At 45.1% G+C, this 21,136-nt stretch overlaps 1 protein-coding gene across 1 annotated transcript in view; it reads left to right on the plus strand.

Annotated features, from left to right (window-relative positions):
• Nucleotides 1–21,136, plus strand: part of ATP2B2 (ATPase plasma membrane Ca2+ transporting 2) — a 1,801,891-nt gene that overhangs the window by 354,670 nt on the left and 1,426,085 nt on the right. The window contains exon 3 of the mRNA XM_029600768.1: nt 428–481. The gene's annotated coding sequence lies outside the window, so the exon portion shown is untranslated. The remainder of the gene's footprint in view (nt 1–427; nt 482–21,136) is intronic.

The following is a 21,136-nucleotide window of genomic DNA, read 5'->3' on the forward strand; positions in this document are numbered from 1 at the left end:
AGCAGATACTACCATAAGCTTGCTGGGCATATTTGCTGGACCATCTGGTCCTTTTCTGTTGTTATTTTTATGTTTCTATAGACTTACTGATGGTTCAGTAAAAGGGTACCACCTTGAGATATTAAATCCATGGTTAAATAATAGTACAGGAGCTGATGCAAAAATAATCTTAATATGATGACATAATAATATTCCTAATGCAGGACTTTCTCAGAACTCCCAAAATAAATTTTATCTCCAGTAGATTTAGATTTATCTCATGTATATTTATTGTGGATATCCTGAAGCTCTGACTACCTGGGGGAGTCCCAAGGACAGGTTTAAGAAGCTGTGCATTAACAAATTCCATTCTGGTTTTCATAAGACATTTGATTATTATTTTTTAACAGCATGCTCAATTTATCCTCTATTTTTATCTTTCTTGTAGTGTATCTACATATTCTTGACTGTTGGACCACAGATTGTATGGCATATATTTATGGTAAGCTATATTTCATAACATTCTTATGGAGAATTTCTTTAGTGAATAATTGAATTGTTTTTAAGAACTGAATTTTTGACATATCCTTCAAAACTAATTTAGATTTCTGGGTGATGCCAAGTTTCTAATTTCTAGCAGTCTTATATGTATAAAAATCAGTACGAGAAAGCAATAGATAAATGTGTTAAAATAAAATAGTATAGAAAAAAATATGCAGTAAAATGTTTATCTAATTGCAAAGATCTTCTATAAAATATTAGATTCCAAGATATTTCTAGTTTACAGCTTTTCCTTTGGATATTTTCGTTCAATGCTAATATTGGTAATGCTTGTATTAACATGTAGCTACTTTGGTTTTATTTCTGCCTGCAAGTGTGTTTGGAAACCAGCATTTTTTAATCTCAATTGGACTGGTTCTTTTGTTTTAGAGGTCTGTTAACTGCCTTGACACATCTTTTGCATCTAATACACGTTAATACACGTTAAAATGGCATTAATTCTTGTTAACAGTAATTCCTGCATTTATATTAGTAATAATTTTAAAAAGCCCTTAACATTGAAAAAATGTTAGCAAATTGCATTGCATACAAATGCAAAGAGGCTCATTAATATTTTGGTGTAATAATCTTTTATTAGCATAATTCACATATATTCATAGATCAAGAAACTGTCAATATCAGCCATTTTATATTTTTATCCCAAACACCACCCAATCAAACAAGGGTATAACTCAAACATACAGTGCACATAAAACATGTATATAAGTCAACATATTTTGCAGTGAACTGTATATTTTAGTCACATTTCCAAATATCTGCAAGCACTTTCAGAACTGAAGAACTTTGAAGAATACTTAAAACTTGTAAAATTGAAATATCGATATCACTTCCTGATCAATTAGTAGCAAAAAAGACTCAAATTTAGCAGAACTGTAGGGAAAGTGGAAGTAAGATAATGCCTCAATTGCAAATACATGAAAAAATCCATGCTAGTGAAACCTTTCTCTGCAATACAATGGTCAAAGGATGTCACTGTGACAGAATTTGGAATCATTAAGTCTCCGAAAGACAAAATCCCATTGTTAGCAAATGTTGTATAACTGCCATGTAATGATGCTGACGGAAAGGAAGGATTTTCAAAAATTGGCATAAGATATGGTATGGTTTTATATTTTCTTCTATATTTCAAATAAACAATTTTGAACATTAAAAAAAAATTGGCATGAGAAAAAAGATTAACAACCCTTTCAATCTGCCTTAAAAATCTTCAAACTTTCCTAATAGAAAGAATCAAAAGATGGGATACAATATGTTGTGGCAATTAGCTTCTGTCTACATGAAAAACATATTTCAAATCAAGTAGGTAAACTATTTGTTGCGCTTGGGGGGTGGACCCTTTTCCTGGAGCAGTGGAGAACGGCTCCCTGGTAGGGACCAGGAAGCACCTTCCCCCAGGGGGCGGAGCACTGGAGGAGACAGAGGCTAGGATGAGCTTCACCACTGGAAGCCTGAGGTCCCCTCGGGAGGAGCCCATAGGGACCCGGGCCACTTGGACTTAGGTGGGCCTTGCAGGGTCTCCTGGAGAGATGGTAGATAGGCATGCCCACAGACAGGAGAGGAGCGCAGTCAGGTTCGAGACTGGAAGTCAGATGGAGCTAGGAGGACCAGAACAGTGTAGGCGATGACAAGGCTAGGAACAGAGCCAGAATCTGGAGATGTGGTCAAGCAGGTCAGTCTGAGGAGCGGTCAACAAAGCAGGGGTCAGGTTCCAGAGGTCAGACAAGGTCACAGGCAGGCTTAGGTCAGAAGGCAGGCAGCAGGGTCTAGGAACAGGCAGAAGTCAGAAGGCAGGCAGGTCGAGGAACAGGTAGAAGTCAGGCAGCAGGCAGGCAGGTGAAGGAGCAGACCAAAGTCAGAAGGCAGGCAGGTCAAGGAGCAAGCTGAGGTCAGTAACAGTGAGATAGTCCGGAGGTACTACCTGGGGAGATGAACAGATGAACACTGGAACATAAGGACACTGGAATACTAGGAAGCAAGAACAAGGCAGTGGTCAGTGGTTGGTGTTCCACCTTCACGGAGCGGAAGGATGGAGGGCTGCCATCTCCAAATTAAAAAAAAACAAAAAACAAAACAAAACAGGGGTGGGTTCATGGGCTATAGGTATTACCAATTATTAGGCTTATTCAATTACCAATTATTAGGCTTATTCAATATTTGTTGATAGTTAATGTGACTTTCAAGGCATAATTCACTTTCAATGCATATCCAGCATAGCTCTCTGCTTCAATGGCAGGGGAGAAGAAAAACTAATACTTCACGCATATCCAGCATAGCTCTCTGCTTCAACGGCAGAGAGCTATGCAGCCGCTTACCCAACTAATCAAGCTTGATATTTCACTTGGATGCAGCTCCATCACTGCTCTCTACATTAATGGTGGGGGTGAAAGGGAAACAGAACCTAAGGTTACTAAGAGCTAAGAGAAACATAAGTATGAGAAAAAAAGTGTGAAGCTTCTTGGGCAGACTGGATGGGCCTATTGGTCTTCTTCTGCCGTCATTTCTATGTTTCTATGTTTCTAAGGCCGGAACGGAAGGATCCTGGAATAAGGTTCAAACGCAGAGACAATCTAGCAAGGAGTAAACCCGATGCAGTGCTCGATCTTCATCCTACCCATGTCTCCGGCCATCAGAAGAACTCGGAGGTCCAGATGGAACAGTACCGATTGACATGAGCGAGGTCCGGGGCGAGCAACTGAACAGGACAGTGATGTTCCGGTTCTAGGAATTCTTGAAGTGGGAGCTGGGATCCATGAGCTTGGAATCAATTCTTGGAAGTGCCAGAGTGGGGGCTTGCACCCATGACCTTCAGATCAAGGTCTCTTCACCTTAGGCACTACACCACATGCCAAGGCAAGGAAGTGCAGGCAGGGACTTCCTTATAACAGGGAATCAATCAGGGTGCGCAGCGGAGCTAGGACCCACCCCTGGTCCTACAAGAGGCTGGGCAGTCCGCGTGTGCGTTGGGGTGTGGCCAATGCCATTGAGGACGCTGAGCTCCAGCATGAGACTTGGTGTGTAGTGGAAGGCCCGGTGACTGCCGCCGCGGGACGCCATGGCCTGGAAGAGCTCGCAGCTGCCACTAGGGAGGACTGCCCGGCACCTGCCGTGGAACCAGAGAGGTGAGCAGGCCCATGCGCGGGCCGGGTGCGGACGGGGTGCGTAACACTATTTGCCTCTCAATCTGTATATCCACAAAACAGCTAGGGCCCCTCAACCAATTTGCCAATGGGCCAAGTTAGGAAGCCATATTAAAAAACCCCCTGAAATTTGGAAAATTTAACTCATCCAAAATAGGTAGTATTAATCTCTTCATACTCAATCTCGGGCTCTCAATTGTGGAATCTCCCAAGGCTCAATCCTCTCCACAATATTTGTAATATTTGCATCCATCTGATATGCGATCGCATTCAGGCCTTCAACACTGAGTGTCATCTTTTTATGGATAACATTTAACTTTGTGTCAGAATTGGAGCAGACCAATCACCCTCCATTTCTATAACCTGGACAGCCGCAACCATCTATCACTAAGGGAAAAGGAGGGAAGTGACAGCAGCACACTCACATATAAAGAGTACCACAGAGACCAGATGTGGAATAAATTGGCCACAGCTTTATTTCAACAATAACAATATACATGCACAACTTTGTATCCAAGCCATAACATAGATAAACTATCAGAGTGCCCCCTTTTGGTGTAAGCAGCACACCACCTCCGGCCCGGTGCCCGCCACAACCAAGCAAGGCCCTGCCTTCCAGGAAGTAACCATTTCCAAGGCTTTCAGGTCAATTGTCCAAGCAAGGTGACTGGCCAATTGAAGGATGGGGACATCCGGTCTGTCGTCGCACCGGGGCAAGCAGGCCCTGGTGAAATACAGCTCCTGTCACATCAAAGCAGGGTATACCAAGTGCTGTGCACTGCTTCCAACTGGTGGTCCCCCTCCCAGCTCGGGTACCCCTGCCATAGGGCCCCTGATAGCCACATGGCTTATCTGGGACCCTCCTCCAGCCCAGCTACAGCCAAATGACTAGGAACCCAGCAGCACCCTGTGAATGGCCCATTTCAAATTGCTCAAGAACAGGTCCTATCCCATATCTGAAAGATGCACCCCCATTGTTGTAGAACAACTGCATGCAATCCACGCATATGTAGTCATGGTGCCTCATGTACATGCCACCCCGGTGTTCGATGAATTTGCCAATCTATTTGTTTAATTTCTTTATCCATTGACCCCAAAGTGGTGAGTTCAGGAACTGGTGGTAGGGGACGATCTCCGACAAATGAGCCTGGTTCAGGGCATTAAGGACAGGATGATCACGATGTCATTCCTCCTACTGTCCAGGAGCAGATGCCTGGGTGTGTGGCCAAAATGCAATTCCAAAAATTTATCACAAATTGCATTATGGTCATTTTTGGCATATCACACAGATTAACGCCAGGGAAAAAGGTGTAGTTATTTCCAGTGTTAAAACCATGTGATAGCATGTGTTATGATATTGCATGGTGCAATATTGCCTCTAATTTAACTAAATCCCACCCAAACTCCTTCCCCTATCCCGCCCCCTCATCCATGCCCGGGTGGATGCCATCGATGCACACCTTGGTGTTGTCAGTGCCACCAATGCCTGGGTCAATGCAATCGATGCCCAGGTCAGTTCCATCGATACCCGGGTCAATTCCATTGATGCCATCGTCGATGCCCAGGTCAATTCCATTGATGCCATCATCGATTCCATCAATGCCCAGGTCAGTTCCATCAATGCCATCGATGCCCGGGTCGGTTCCTTCGATGCCATCGATGCCTGGGTCGGTTCCATCAATGCCATCGATGCCCGTGTCAGTGCCATCGATGCCCATATCGATGCCATTGATGCCAATGTCGATGCCATCGATGCCATCGATGTCGATGCCCATGGCCATGCCACTGATGCCGTCGGTGCCCGTCTCCATCCATCGATGCCATTGACACCCACATCGTTTCTATCGGTGTCCTCATTGTTCCTATCGATGCGGCCATCGATTCCGTCGATGCCAGTATCAAGTTCCTGATGCCATCGATGTCTATTCGATTCTTCGATGCCACATTGTTTCCATCGATACCTACGCCGATGCCGTCGGTGCCTCCATCACTGTTATCGTTGCTCTGCCCGGGCCATCGATGTTTTTTCATCTATATTTTTGACGATACCCTCGAGGCCGCTTCTATGACACCATCGATACCGTCAATACTGACATAGCACCTACACGCAATGCCCTCACCTAAACACAGTGCTCTATGCTTTGGGTTCTTAACTAAAGCCCCGTATCAGCCTACGATACTATATAGTGCCAGGAGCAGTGCAGGCATGCTGACACTCTGTCATCATTCGCCATACAAGACAGCGAGGGCATCCACCTCAGAGCTGGGGAAAGACCAGGCTGAGCATTGTGGCACTTATTGTCACCGGCATGGTGACCGTCCACCACCGACGCCATCCAAGACATTGGTGCTGACCTACTTGGTGCTGGAGAATGCCCGGGCTGAGGAACATCACTACTGCCACTGTTCCACACAGTGCTGGCAGTCCTCGGTGCTCCAGAATGACCGGACCGAGTTCCGAGGAATTCTGCACTGGTGTCATGATACATCGAGCTGCCGCAAAGAGGGCCGGGTTCATGAGTCATAATGACTCCCCTGTACCCAAGGTGTTCCCCACCAACACCGGTGCGGGGTTCTGACCCTCCACAAATTACTGTGGTAGCGCCATACACTCTCAGCCTGTCTCCTCTGTACCTGCACTACCATACTAGGTTACAGAGTTGCCTCCTGAAATCCATGGAGCCATCGATCTTCACCGGCTCGTCATTCTGCCATCCACGACAGATGGTAAGTACTCTAATTCCGCTTCAGCGACAATCCCATTGAGACCTATTCTCTAAATCAGTCCATATGGTTCAAAAGGTTCTAGGTCGTCTTGTCTTCCAAGAACCGTATTAGTGTCACATATCGCTATTGCCGGCTATGTCGGACACAATACCAAGAGAACCTCTCTACCAATCATTTGGGATTGCATCAGGACATCCTCCCATTGTCAGCAATGACACTCTGTACTGATTAATACCCGCATTTCCTAATTAAGGACCGAAATCCCAGATGCATTCGCTGATCTGCTAAACACAGGATCCAGCAAACACTACCTCAATTGCAAATCTACCTCGAGGCCTGGTGACAGGTCTCGACGCTTTCTTGTAGAGCACACAGAAATGCGGGTAAGACTTTTACTGCTCACGCTCCCATGGGAGATTACATGATATCCAGATTACATCAGCCCCGCCAGTTGGACACCTCCTGGTCTCTCAACTTGCTGGATATCAGAGCGGCCACCCCACTTGGTTCCAAGGTTCAGGGTACAGTCCCCCGGATGCTACAAAGTCCGGGGGGGGGGGGGGGTTGGGGGAGTTTTAATCTCACTATTCTTTCTTTCAACAGAAAGTAGTTACTCTCCACCCATCCTGGACCTCAGAAATATAAACTTTCTTCAGAAGGGACAGGTAAAATGGTGTCTCTTGTCACCATACTTCCATACCGCAGTAAGTAGGTTGCCTCTCTCCTCTAATCTTTCTATGTGCTTCATGGTGAGTCAACAATATTTCAATCCCAAGCTCTGCCAGTTGCTCCAGCTTTGGCAACTTGGGTATTTCATTAAATCACTAGCAGTGACTGCTGTTTCTCTACGGAGTAAAACATCATTCACGCTTTTCCTTGCATGGACAGCTGCATAACAGTCAATCCAAGCAAGGAGCTCTATCTTCTTCACGATTCACTATAAATCTACTACCTGGGATTGCTGTTAACTACTATAAATCCAATATAGAACACTTCTGGACACCACAGTCACAACGAACTTCCTATCCAACAACCGCACAGACATTCTGACAAATTCCTATATGTCTCTGCGTGCATACAACATAACCTCAGCCCCTCAATTCTTTCATTGCTGGGCCACGGGATTTTTTTCACCATGCACTTTACTCATAGGTCCAGATTTGCTATGAGTAAGATTCAGTGAAATTTCAATTATCAGTGGATCTAAGCTGTTCAACCACTTTTGTCCCTGATCCATATTGCAGATCTAGAACCAAAACCTAGGCTGGTCCTGCTCATGCTCGCATTTACTCAGGGTTGCAGAGTTCGAACTAATATCTTCTCAACCCAATATGCGTCTATTCCGCTCCTTGCAGAGTTTCACATCAACTTCCTGGAGCTTCGAGCCATGAGTTATGCCTTTATACCTTACAATACTGCCTCTGCAAGAAACCTTTATGCATACAGACATACAGAATAGTGACAATGTGGTATTTCCAACACACAAGCACGTACAACCTCTTAGCTGCTCTGCTAGGAAGCTGCGCAGCTCTACCCTTGGCCCTTACTTACTCCATGCATCCCCGGGCCACTTATCTAACAGACTTACTGAATGCACTAGCAGACCTTCTCCATATAGGTTTCCATCCTCTCGGATGGTCTCGGACTACATGTGTAGCGAGAAAAATCTTCTAGGGCTGAGGCAACAGACCTTGCCCTCTGCGTCTGAATCGAACCATACGGAGGACAGATTCTATTCCCTACACTTGTCTTGAATGCATTCCCATGGATGCCTTTGCTGCAACAAAGGCCTCTTATATGTGTCGTTTTCGATGCCTCTCATAGCCAGCACTCTTATTATGCTGCACTGGGACGGAGTTCACTGTTTCTCAGACCCACGTCCTGGCTGAGACCACTATGCTTTCCCATACTTCTCAATCTATCACACCAGTAACTAATTCGCCTTCTCACAGGACAGTCTCATATCATGGACTCACTGATGTTCTCAGGTACTGGTAGCGACACAAAAACCTTCCACACATAAATCTTACCATTCAAAATGGCATGATTTACCACATGGCGCATACAAAAGGGTATTACCCATTTTTTTCTACACCACTCTTTTACTCCCTCGGATTCTGCTCCTCAGACATCCTCCATATGGGTACATCTCGGTTCCAATTGGCGTAGCACTTGGGAGTGGGGATACCCAATTAACGGTTCAACCCCTTCTGAGTCATCTTACCATGGGTTATCCACTGATTAAGCCGCCTCTATTTTTACTGGTTACGGAATGGGGCCTATATTTAGTGCTTACAAGACTCATACATTCCCCGTTCGGGCCTTGCCATTCCTCTCACTTAACAGTCTGGCATGGGAAATTCTTTCCCTCGTAGTCATCACTTCTGCCAACAGGGTCAGTGAGTTCTACATCTTGTTACATACTCACCCGACCCTGCGTTCCTCCGTGACTGAATAGTCTTACATATTCAACTTCATATTCATCTTAAGGTAGATGCAGCATTTCACCTTACTCAGAATATACTCTGCCCACTTTTTCCCAACACCTCTCTCACTAGGGCGAGAGGGTTTTCCACTCCTTGGACTGTAAAAGTGCACTTGCATTCTATCTAGACCACACTACACTCCATAGGAATTACACCTAACTCTTTCCTTCTGTGGCAAAAGCCAAGCTGCGAGTTCCAGTGGGCAAAAGAAACCTTTTCCTCCTAATTGATGGTCTGTATCTCTTTTTCCTGCCAACAAGCAGGCATTTCACTACAACACTGTGTGTAACCACACTCTGTTAGGGCCGTACCAGCCTCAATAGCTCACCTTTGGCCAGTGCCGCTTGTACATATTTGTAAGGCTGCAACCTGGAGCTCTCTCCATACCTGCGCATCCCATTATTGCTTAGATAAGACTGGCCGGCATGCTTCCATGTTTGGCCAGTCCATCTACTCATCTTCTTTTCGCTTTAACTACCCAACATCCTTCCACCAACCCGTTAGGGGTTTCAGGATGCCCTCCTTACCAAATTCCACCCCCGTTGTTGCACCTTTTGCACGTCTTTGGGTGCATTTGGTGTACTCTCGGGCATCCTCAGCTCAGTACTCACCCATATGTGAGGACTACCATCCTGCTTGTCCTGTGAGAAAGCAAATGTTGCTTACCTGTAACAGGTGTTCTCACAGGACAGCAGGATGGTAGTCCTCATGAAACCCACCCGCCACCCCGCGGAGTTGGGTCTACATACGTTTTATTATTTTAGTTTCGTTTGTGCAATTTTTCTATATGACAAGACTGAGGGGAGACACCTGTGGTCACAGGGATAATTGCAGGCTGAGCATGCTCAGTGCACTCAGTGTGCCATTGTCAGTCAAAGGTTTATAGAAACTTTGACAGAAAAGTTTTCAGTAACCAGGCTCCGTCCATTGACATCACCCATATGTGAGGGCTAACATCATGCTGTCCTGTGAGAACACCTGTTACAGGTAAGTAACATTTGCTTTATCCATCTTGACGTGTTATGTCTCCAGGGACTGGACTTTCCGCTTAAGGGCCTCTACATTATCCTCTGCATGCAAAATGCGCTATTCCACCACCTCTACTCATTTATTGATTGCAGCTATCATAGTACTTAAAAATCCAATTTTATCAGACAACTTTTCAAAGACTGCTTTCAGCGCAGAAGTCACTGAGTCTGTTACCTTTTGAATAAGAAAATCAGCAGCTTCACCTGCCAGCGCATTGTCAATAAATGCATCCAACATTTCAGTATCTCCTTGCTGCATTTTCTCTTTGTCTTTCCTGCTAATTTTTGAGGTCATTGTACCGCAGACTCGCTCAAATCAGGGCATAAATTTCTTCAGCCTGCCAGGTGAGTTTTGCTACTGAATTTCGATGGAGATTAGGGCACTCAAAATATGGTCTTTACCAAGGGTGGCACCTGGAGCTGAGGTATATGATGGTCACTTTGAGATGATATATAAAAATATTCACATAATCTATATTTAGATATTGAAACAAAGATTCACATTCTATTTTAGTGTAGATAACTCTATGGTGTGATCAAGATTATATGAAAATACAATTACAAGAAGTAAAACTAGTAAAAAAATAAAAACAAGTAACTAAGGTAAAAATATAAAACTCATAGGTCAGCTCTGTGTGTCTTTGTTCTCTGGGGCAAATGCCTGTTTAAACAGCCAGGTTTTGAAGTCTGTTTTAAAGCGTTTGTGCTCTGTAAGTACTCTTAATTTAAAAGTAGCCTCAAAACGGTGGGTTTTTTTGGATTGGATTTGAAGGCAGCTAGAGAGGAAGCATGACACACCAACATAGGAAAGCTATTCCAGGCGTAAAGAGCAAGAACTTAAAAAGCATGGAATCTGCAGTTGGTGATTTAGGAGAAGGGCATAGATCAGAATGACTTGCCCGATGAGCAGAGTTCATCAGGAGGGGTGTAGGGAGAGATAAGAGAGAAGAGGTAATGATGAACAGTAAATCAATGTACCTGTAGGTAAGAGAAGTTTAAACTATATGTGAGAACAGAGAGGGAGCAAATGTAGTGACTTTAGAAGAGGGGTTATGTGAGTGTTTTGATACTGGCAGAAGATAAGTCACACCGCTGAATTTTGAATAGATTGTAGTGAAGACAGGTGGTTCAGCGAGAGACCTGTGAGGAGCAGATTGTAATCTAAGTGAGAGATTATACGATTGTAATCTAAGTGAGAGATTATAAGAGTGTATATCAGGTAGTGTGTTCAGAAAGAAAGGAACAGATTTTGGTGATCATAGTAGTGTTTTGGATGTGTATGTAGAGAGAGAGGAATGACCCCCAAGGTTACAGGCTAGGGAAAATGGGAAGAGGAATGTTATTCACAGAAAGAGTAAAGAGCTTTATGTATCAAAAGCCCAAATTGGTCATCTGATCAGCATCTGTTTGAAACATATTCCCTTCTTTCCCCTTCATCCAGCATGGACTTCCTCTCAGGGTCCGAGGACTGCCTGTCTGGTTTTCGAATGTTCCATGTGCCTGGGTCTAGTGGACTTGAAAGAGGGAGAATCTCAGGCTGAAGAATTTGCAGCACATGCACAGAGGATTTATGCTGAAATTGTGGTTTTATTACACATGCAAACAATAGAACACTTTATGACTTATACACTGCAGGTAACTTAAAAAATAAACCACAAGTAGGATAAGGCTTACTTACAGTCCAGGTAATCAGTTTTGGTCTTTGCACAGTAGATTCTGTCCATTAAATGCACATGCACAATGGGAGACAAGACTTCAGCTCCTAGATGCAGAACAGGACATCCACAACTCTGTCCACTAAAACATTAATACATAACAGTAACAAGAACTCATAGGTCTCTGCCGGGATCCCACACCTCACTTTGGCCTCCATTCCATCTAAATATTTGGAGTACCTGAGAGGTGTCGCAGCACTCCTTTTGAGTTCTCTAAGGACTGAGCTGGATCCTCAGGGGTGGGACCTTATAACAGACTATCTTTAAGATAAAGCCGGCTTTCTCTGAGCACACCAGCCTCAGACCCTGCAGACCCTGATTGAAAAGCAGGAAATATACCTTTTTCTCTGATAGAATTCTACCACCCTCAGGAGCACCCTCTGGGCATTGCAAAGTTTCATTGGTATCTGGCGTCAGGCAACATACCCTATCCCCATTGGTGGCAGGTATGCCAGGAGATATCACAAGTCATTCTGCAAAAGAAATGGGTGCGTTAGTTTTGAGGGCAAATGCACCTCTATGAATAGAGACTTTTCAGGAGCCATACCCTAGGACTTGTCAGTACAGGGATAGGTTCTCAATTAGTGACTTCTGAAACAAGAACAGAATGGTTAGTTTGAATTGCATATAAAGAAAAATTCTTCAACATCTCAGATTTATCCAGTTCCCCAGAACCCTAGCCTACAATTATGGCAACTGGATCTGGATCTGGCAACAGATCATAGTCCGGTGTAGCTGGAGCACTGGATGAGCACTCCTGTCATTTTTTGCTTAACTTTGTTTGTTATGATTAGAGGGTGGATCCTTGGGCCGACCGTCGAGTGGACAATCGGGAGGCAGAACGCCAGGCAGAGGCCTGATCTTCACCTGGAAACCCGAAACGCCCCCGGAGAAGCCGTTGGCGCCCGGATCGCTAGGGCTTAGGTGTCTTCGCCCTGGAAGTCCGAGGTCCCACCAGGAGGAGCCCGTAGGGACCCGGACCGCTGGGACTTAGGTGAACAGCTGGCGAGAAGGAAAACCTGGAACTGAACCGGAATCGAGATGAAGGCTGGAGAGGATAGCAAATTACCCTAAACAGGGCTGACAGCGGGAATCGGGAACAGAATCAGTCCGTGGTCTTGGTAGGCAGCAGGAAGCAGAACGAATAGACAGTCCGTGGCTCAGGGCAGGCAGCAGGAGTCAAAACGAGTAGGCAGTCCGGGGTCTAGGCAGGCAGCAGGAAACAGAACGAATAGACAGTCCGTGGCTCAGGGCAGGCAGCAGGAGTCAAAACGAGTAGGCAGTCCGGGGTCTAGGCAGGCAGCAGGAAACAGAACGAATAGACAGTCCGTGGCTCAGGGCAGGCAGCAGGAGTCAAAACGAGTAGGCAGTCCGGGGTCTAGGCAGGCAGCAGGAATCAAAACGAGTAGGCAGTCCGGGGTCTAGGCAAGAGAAATGAACGCAGGAACTCTGATACTGGCGAGCAGGAACAGGGATTCCAGGAACAGCAACTTACTCACAATGTGACCGCGTTGCAAGGCAATTTCAAGGGGACTGGCGCGGACTTAAATCTCCCGCAGGTGCTGACGTCACTCGGGGGGGGCGGTCCAGCACATCCGGGTGCTGGACCGTGAAAAGCCCAACCCTCGCGCGTGCGCGTTCCCCTGAGGGGGAGGAGTCCCGCGGAGCTTGGCGGCGTCTCGCACGCGGGGAGGCCATCACCATGCGGCCCGGCCGACCCTGAATCCTGCGAATCGCGGCAAGGCCCTGGACCCAGCAGAGGAGGTAAGGGCTCGGGCGGTGCAGTGGCGACCGAGACCGCAACATTGTTATCACTTTTTGAACACAGTTACTATGTAGTTTAAAACCTTTTGTATATTTTTCTCATGTATATCACATTTTGTTCTATACTTATTTCATTGTAAAGCATTTTGCTGCATTATGTTTCATTGTAAACTGAGGCGATGTTCCACACGTTCCGTGGTTTATAAAAACCCTTAAATAAATAAATAAAATAAATAAATGAAGCACCTCCTTCAGACACAGGGTGCAGTATATTTGGAGCACTGGCTCCCCATTCAGGCACAAAGTGTGATATATCATCAGGAGTTCCTGCTGGAGCACCCTCCTCAGGTACAGGGTCCAGCATGACAGTTGAAGAATCTATCCCAATAACAGCAGGTTCGAGAAGGCTGGCACGTACTGATCCTGCTCAAAAGCTTTTGGACCTTCTACATGCTCCATTTTACTTGTTCAGTAATTTTTGTTAGTGCAATAGTATCTTTTCCAGCACCTGCTAGCTGGTCATGTGGAACAGGCACAGGATCTGGCATGGGGCTTGCAATAGGGACCAGCCTGGAATCAAAAACCAGCTAGGCTTTTGTCATAATATTTGGTCCAGAAACTAGAGTCCCGATAGGTCACCAGAAGTAAGGATGAAAGATTAGTATGGTCACCTCCTTTGGATTACCAAACTTTTGAACCAGGGCAGTGAAATACCCTTGAAAAGTATATAGAGTTGGACAGTCTTTTAATGGCCACCACCATCTTAGGACTTCCCCCTATGAGCACAAAGCTCATTGACTTCGCCTTGATAGTCTTGCTTCTAAAGTGAGGTGAGTTTTGATATATCAAGACGTGTCACTGGTTCAGATATATCTACAGTTGCTTTCTGGTACCATCAAAAGGCTCTTCATATAGAGATACAGCTTAGTACAGTCAACAGCACTGCTATCTCATGTTTGGTTGAGATTTCAGGTTCCATAAATCTCTATTCTAGTACTTCCAGGAAGGTCACCCTTGGAGTGTTGTCCAGAAACCATCCCGAGCAAACTTCTCTGCTTCTCCTTGGAGTTTCTGACTAATAAAATGCCTTCTCATTGCCTCAATATAACACTCGACAACCCAGGCTTCAAACAAAAAGAAATGGCATCCATCAATAAAGTTTTGCAATTCTCTTGGCTTGCCTCCAAACTCTATTGAGAATGCAGGATGATCACAATCTCCAAATCCCGTGCTGTCATCCCGGGAAATAGGGGTACAGTATAAGAAGTCTTGAAAACAAATTATAGGTATAACCATCTGTATAAGCTTGAAAGCCCCATTCTTTATTCCAGCACAAAACAAGGACTGGAATATAGTTAGGATTGCTGCATAGCTTACCAGTAGAACAGCTTGCAGAGTGTGGCAAGTTGCTTAGGCAGCGTTTGGAATACATTTTGGCTGCAAGCTATAGACTGAGTCGCTTGTACCTATGAGGTGTTTCTTTCTCCAGCACCACATAGAAAAAAACACAAAACTATTCATTAAAAAAAAACAAAAAAAAAAACAACTACCTAGCTCTAACTGCACTGAACTTAATTTTCTAACTAGCCTCAGGCAAGGGATAGATAGATGCCTTTTGGTCTGAAAACAAAGTTCCCACAGGGGTTGCAGCTTACAATGGCAGAAAAAAAGCCCATGTTTCTTCTGGCCAGCTAGCTGCAGAAGCTGAAGGCAGAGTAGATGGTTCCCAGCATGTTGTCTGGCTGAAGAATGCAGCGCACACCCACACGGGCTTATGTTGCAGAAGTGGTTTTATTACAGGACACGTGACTTATGCACTGCAGCTGACTTAAAAGATAAACAATAAGTAGGATAAGACTTACTTCCAGTCCAGGTAATCAGTCCATATCTTTGTATAGTGGATTTTGTTCATTAAACACATACACGATGGGAGACAAGACTTCAGCTCCTAGACACAGTACAAGACTTCCTCAACTTAATAGTACACTCTAAAATTAATACAGAACAGTAGCAAGATCTCGGATGTTTTCTCCGGGATCCCACACCTCTCTTTGGTCTCCACACCATCCAGAGAGGTGTCCCAGCTCTCCTTTTGAGTCTCCTGAGGACCAATTCAGATCCTCAGGGGCAGGGCCTTATAGCAAGGATGACTTTAGCTTTCTCTGAGCCATTCCATGGCTTTGTGCACAAGACACCAATCCTAGACCCAGCAGCCCCCACTTCAAGACTGGGAAATATACCTTTTTCCCTGATAGAGAATTCCCTCTGGAGAATAGCATCGCATGGTTCATTTATTTCATAGGGATAAATTGTCCTTTGTAATTTCTCAGATGTTGATGACACTGGGCATAGTTGTGGAAAAGTTGGAGGAGACTGCAGTCTGCACAGAAGATCCCATTTTGATCATCCTCAAGAAGCCTTCTCAGTCCTTCCCTGTGCATGTCAGTTCAGGACTTGACTGATGTGGAATGGGATTCCCTGGAGGCGAATTTCAAGGGCAGATGCTCTTTATCTAGATGCACCTCTTGGTCTTTCAGTAGCAGAAGAAGTTCTGTTTCCCTAAGGTGGTTGCCTTGGTGTGTTCTGTCACTAAGCATACTACTATTCCCCTGGAAGGAGGGGCAGCCCTGAAAGATGAACAGAATAGGAAAACTGAGTCTCTGATTAATCAGGTATTTGAGATGGCAAGTATGTGGCTGCAGATTGTGGCTTGTATAGGTCTTGTGGCCAGGTCTCTGTTTCATCTTGCTCAGCATGCACAGGAGGAGTTGTCAGGTTCTAGTGAGAATGCAGACTGATTTCCAGTTGGAATCAGGAGCTGCGTATTTAGCAGATGCTTCTTTTGACTCTGTGCACACTATGGCATGATGTATGGTTTCTAATGTAGCAACATGCCAGCTGCTGTAGCTATGAAACTGGTCAGCAGATTAAGTTTCTATGACTAATCTGACTAAGCTTCCATTTAAAGGTAGTTTATTGTTTGGAGATGATTTGGAGAAGATGGCCAAGGGCTGGGTTAAGGACAGGTCTAAGACTATGGGGTTCAGTACAAGGTTCCATGATTTGCATTGCTTCAAAGCAGGTAGATTTCCTGCTTTGCAGCTGTATCAGTCCTCTGGCAGACTTCAGTCCTTCTGTCCAACAAAGAAAGGAAATGAGGATAGTGCCTCTGAAGTTGCAGGGAACTCCTGTAATTCCCAGTGAGTGCAGGTGGATCCAGTTTCTGCTCCAGGAGATAGGCAGCTGATTATCCTGCTTCTATTGGAGTTAGGTCCACATTATGATGGATCAATGGGTTTTAGACATTATCTGACAGGGGTATGCTTTGGGATTCTCTTAATTGATTACAGACCTGTTTATGGTCTCCCTCTTAGTTTCCTTTGAAAGAGGAAAGCAATAGGGATGACCCTGGATTGTCTTCTTCATCTTTGGGTGGTGGTTCTAGCTCCCAGATCCCAGTGGGGGCAGGGGCATTATTCCATATAGTCAATTGTTCCAAAAAAAGTACAGTTCCTTTCAGCCCATTCTGGATTTGAAACGGGTCAACAGATTCCTCAAGATGTCATACTTTCAAATGGAGACATTGACATGGTTATAATGGAGGTCCAGCAGAGAGAATTCCTAACGCCACTAGACCTATTGTATTGTATTGTTTTTGTTATTATGTTATTTTTATGTATGTTCTTTTATTGTAAACCATTGCAATTCTGGAATCATGCGTTATAGAAAATAATTTTAAATAAGTAACAATAAATAAATACCTGTTTATCCCTAATTGAGAGGATCACCCAAGGTACCTAGGATTTGCAGTGTTAGGGGGTCATTATCAGTTTCAGGCTCTGCCTTTCAGATTAGCTACTGCCCTATGAACCTTCTCGAAGGCTGAAGTGCTCCGGAAGGAGGGGGTTTGGTATATCCCTATCTGGACAATAGGCTCATAAGGGCAAATATGGAGCAGGAACGCGTTTTGGTTACCAGAAGGGTGATTGAGATGCTGCAGGGCCTGGGTTGGGTGGTGAACCTCTCCAAGAGCAGTCTGCTGTGTTTGCAAGAGCTGGAGTACCTAGGGGCTTTGTTCAGTAAAAAACTTGGTAATGTGTACACTTGATGGATCAGCGAGACCCAAGCTCCAGCAGCAGGTGTGAGTCTTGCTGATAGCAGTCCTCTGACAGTTTGGAGTTATCTGCAACTCTTGGATTCCATGGTGGTGGCATTAGATTTGTTTCTGTGGGTGAGAGTGCACATGAGGCTGCTCCAGAGATCCTTGCTGACTCTGTGGGACCTGCAATCTCAGGATTACCAAAAGAGGTTACCAGTGCCGGAGGAGGTCCAGGCTGTGCTGGTGGTTGGATCCCAGGAATCTGTTATCCAAGATGGATCTTGAGCCTCCAGCCTGGGTAATACTGACAACAGATATCAGTCTTTTCGGTTGGGGAGTTCATTGTATGGGGCAGGTTGCTCAGGTCCTGAGGTTGACAGAGGAGGACAATTCATCTGGCTCTGCAGAGTTTTGTATCTGTCTTATGAAATCAGACCCTCAGGTGTCCAAGGAACTAGATTTGCTGATTCTTTGGAAAGAAAAGAATCTGAAAATGATTTCAGTCTTACATGTTGCAGAGATAATGAACATACAGGCAGACTTCATCACTTGCAATGTGATGGATCCCGGGGAATGGTCCTTGTCCCAGGAAGTTTTAAATCAGATAGTGAAAAGATGGGGGCCTTCCCTTGATGGACTGATGGCGACGGATAAGAATGCAAAGGTTCAGAGGTTTTTCAGCTGAAGGAAACAGTTACATTCAGCTGGCATAGATGCGTTGGTCCATAACTAGAGGAGCTGCTGTATGTGTTCCCTCTGGTTCCATTAGTGAGATGAGTCGTTCAAAAGATTACATCTCACTGGGGTTTGGTGATTTTAATGGCCCCAAATTGGCCAAAATATGCAGATCTCATTCGCTTGCAGGAAGGGGAACTGCATTAGCTTCCACAACATGGGAACCTATTGTCTCAAGGTCCCATTCTTCACAAGGACCTGGATCAATTTTATCTTATAGATTGGCTCTTGAGAGGGGCCGTGTGATGAAAAAGGGCTATTCTTTCTTACTTAAAGCCAGGAAAGTATTTAATTCTTTAGCCAATTTTTGCATTTTGAGCATTGGTGCTCGGAACGGCAAGTGGTTCCTCGACAGGCATCGATTTCTGGAGTTTCTACAAGACAGGTTTGCTAAGCATTTAGCTGTGAATTCATTTAAAGTACAAGTAGGGTCAATTGCATGCTACAGGGGTCGAGTGCTAGGTAGACCATTACCTTTTCATTCAGATGTGTCCCATTTCTTTTGAGAATTAAACTTATTAGACCCCCAGTGAAAGATTCAATTCTTTCATGGGATTTAAATCTTGCATTGATCTTTCTTTAGTCTCTCTCCCTTAACTTATTGACTTTGAAGGCAGTATTTTTGGTAGCTGTTTGTTCGGTCAGAAGGACTTTGGAATTTCAGGCCCTGACTTGTATACCACCGTTTTGGAAATTTCCAGGGATATGGTCAGACTTCGGACAGTCCTTTCTTTTCTTCGAAAGGTAGTATCCTCATTTTTTTTAAATCAGTTGGTGTGTTTGCCTTTTTTTTTCTAGACATGAGATTAGTTCTAATTATGACAGACTTCACTATGGGGTAGATTTTTAAAAACTGCGCGATCGCGTACTTTTGTTTGCGCAGCAGGCGCAAACAAAAGTACGCTGGATTTTATAAGATACGCACATAGCCGCGCGTATCCTCTAAAATCCTGGATTGGTGCGCGCAAGGCTGCCGATTTTGGGCAGCCGGCGTGCGCCGAGCCGCGCAGCCCCCCTCCATTCCCTCCGAGGCCGCTCCGAAATCTGAGCGGCCTCGGAGGGAACTCTCTTTCGCCCTCCCCTCACCTTCCCCTCCCTTCCTCTACCTAACCCACCCCCCCGGCCCTATCTAAACCCCCCCTACCTTTATCCATGGATTTACGCCTCCCGGAGGGAGACATAAATCCACGCGCGCCAGCGGGCTGCTGGCGCGCCGAGACCCGACCCGGGGGCGGTTCCGGAGGGTGGGGCCACGCCCCCGGAACGCCCCGGCCCGAAACCACGTCCCGGGCCCGCCCCCGAAACGCCACGTCCCGCCCCTAAAACGCCACGTCGTTTGGCCCCGCCCCCGACACGCCCCCGTCCAAAAACCCCGGGACCTACGCGCGTCCCGGGGTTCTGCGAGCGCCGGCGGCCTATGGAAAATAGGTGCGCAAGGCCCTGCTCGCATAAATCCGGGTGGATTAGCGAGCAGGGCTTTTAAAATCCGCCCGTATATTCTTTGGATGTCTAAAGAGCCCACCTGTGATATTTGAAGGTTATCAATGAGTTTCATACTTCATATCTCCTCTTTGTTCTCTTCAGTGGTGATCTGAAAGAAAAGGTTGCTTTTAAGGTTTCTGTAGTGCACTGGATTAAGGAAATAATCAAGAAGGCTTATGTTGACAAGTGTAAGCCTTTGCCCAGACAGGCCAGAGTGCATTCCACTAGAGCAAAGGCGGCATCCTGGGCAGAGCTACGTTAGGTCTCTCTGCAGGAAATTTGTAGGACCGCAACTTGGTCTTCTCTGCATTCTATCTTGAAACATTATTGTTTGGATGTTCTAGCAGGGGAGAAGGTTCTTTTTGCGGTGGAAGTGCTGACAGCGGGGTTGTCAGGAACCTACCCAATTCAAGAGTAGTTTGAGTACATACCATACATCTAGACTGGCCTGGATGAAGAGAAAGGTGAAATTTAGACTTACCTGATAATTTCCTTTCCTCAAATCCAATCAGTTCAGTCCAGGACCCACCTGTAATTTTGTTCTGCCAACGGATTTTGGTATTCTGCAGATCTTGTTTTTCTTCAGGTGTCACAAGGAGGTCCGCTCACTTATGAGCACTTTGGAAAGAATATCAGGATCTGTAAGTAGTTATCATTCTTTTCTTTTTCTTTCTTCGTAATAGTAGCCCTTTGGTCAGAAGGGTTATTAAATTTGTTCAGTTAACTTGTTACAGGTGATGCTGCCAGGCTGAGGGTAGCATGGATGCCTATAAAGGATGATGTCAGTGAGCCTGTTGTTCTCTGTTTCCATCTGCTGGTTGGTGAGAATAACCCATACATGTAATCTGGCCTGACTAGATTGAAGAAAGGAAATTATCAGGTAAATCTAAATTTCGCAGTTTGCCTGATATTTGGATAGATAAAAGGTTTAGTAAAGCATATTTAGACTGGAGGAAAGTGTGATAAATGTCTTCTGCAGAAAGCTACAGATTTCATCCTATTAATTTTTGTGCACATCGCTCTCTATTTCTTTACCACCATGATTATATGTCGCATGACTGATTGCATACTTTATTTTGCATCTTACACATTAATATTCAATTGTATATTCTAGAGCATTATCTTACTGCAGTTTTTACATTTCTTCTGTATTAGTTAATAAGTGCTATTTGCAGAATGTACCCTGTTAGTGTGTACTAAGGATGTGCAGCCTCCAATATTTTGTTTTGTGTTCGCTTTCATTCTGAGGGTTTTCCCTCCATGATTAATAGCTAAAGCATGACATTGAAATGGTGCATTTCCAGGACTGGCTGGGAACATTTTCTTGTACAGCCGTATGTTTGTATGGCTGTACAAGAAAATGGCACTGGCCAGCCCCGAGAAGGCATCATTTTACATCACAATATGGTGCTGGCCTCAGGCT

This window comes from Rhinatrema bivittatum, chromosome 4, assembly GCF_901001135.1.
Source record: "Rhinatrema bivittatum chromosome 4, aRhiBiv1.1, whole genome shotgun sequence".
Classification (NCBI taxonomy): domain Eukaryota; kingdom Metazoa; phylum Chordata; class Amphibia; order Gymnophiona; family Rhinatrematidae; genus Rhinatrema; species Rhinatrema bivittatum.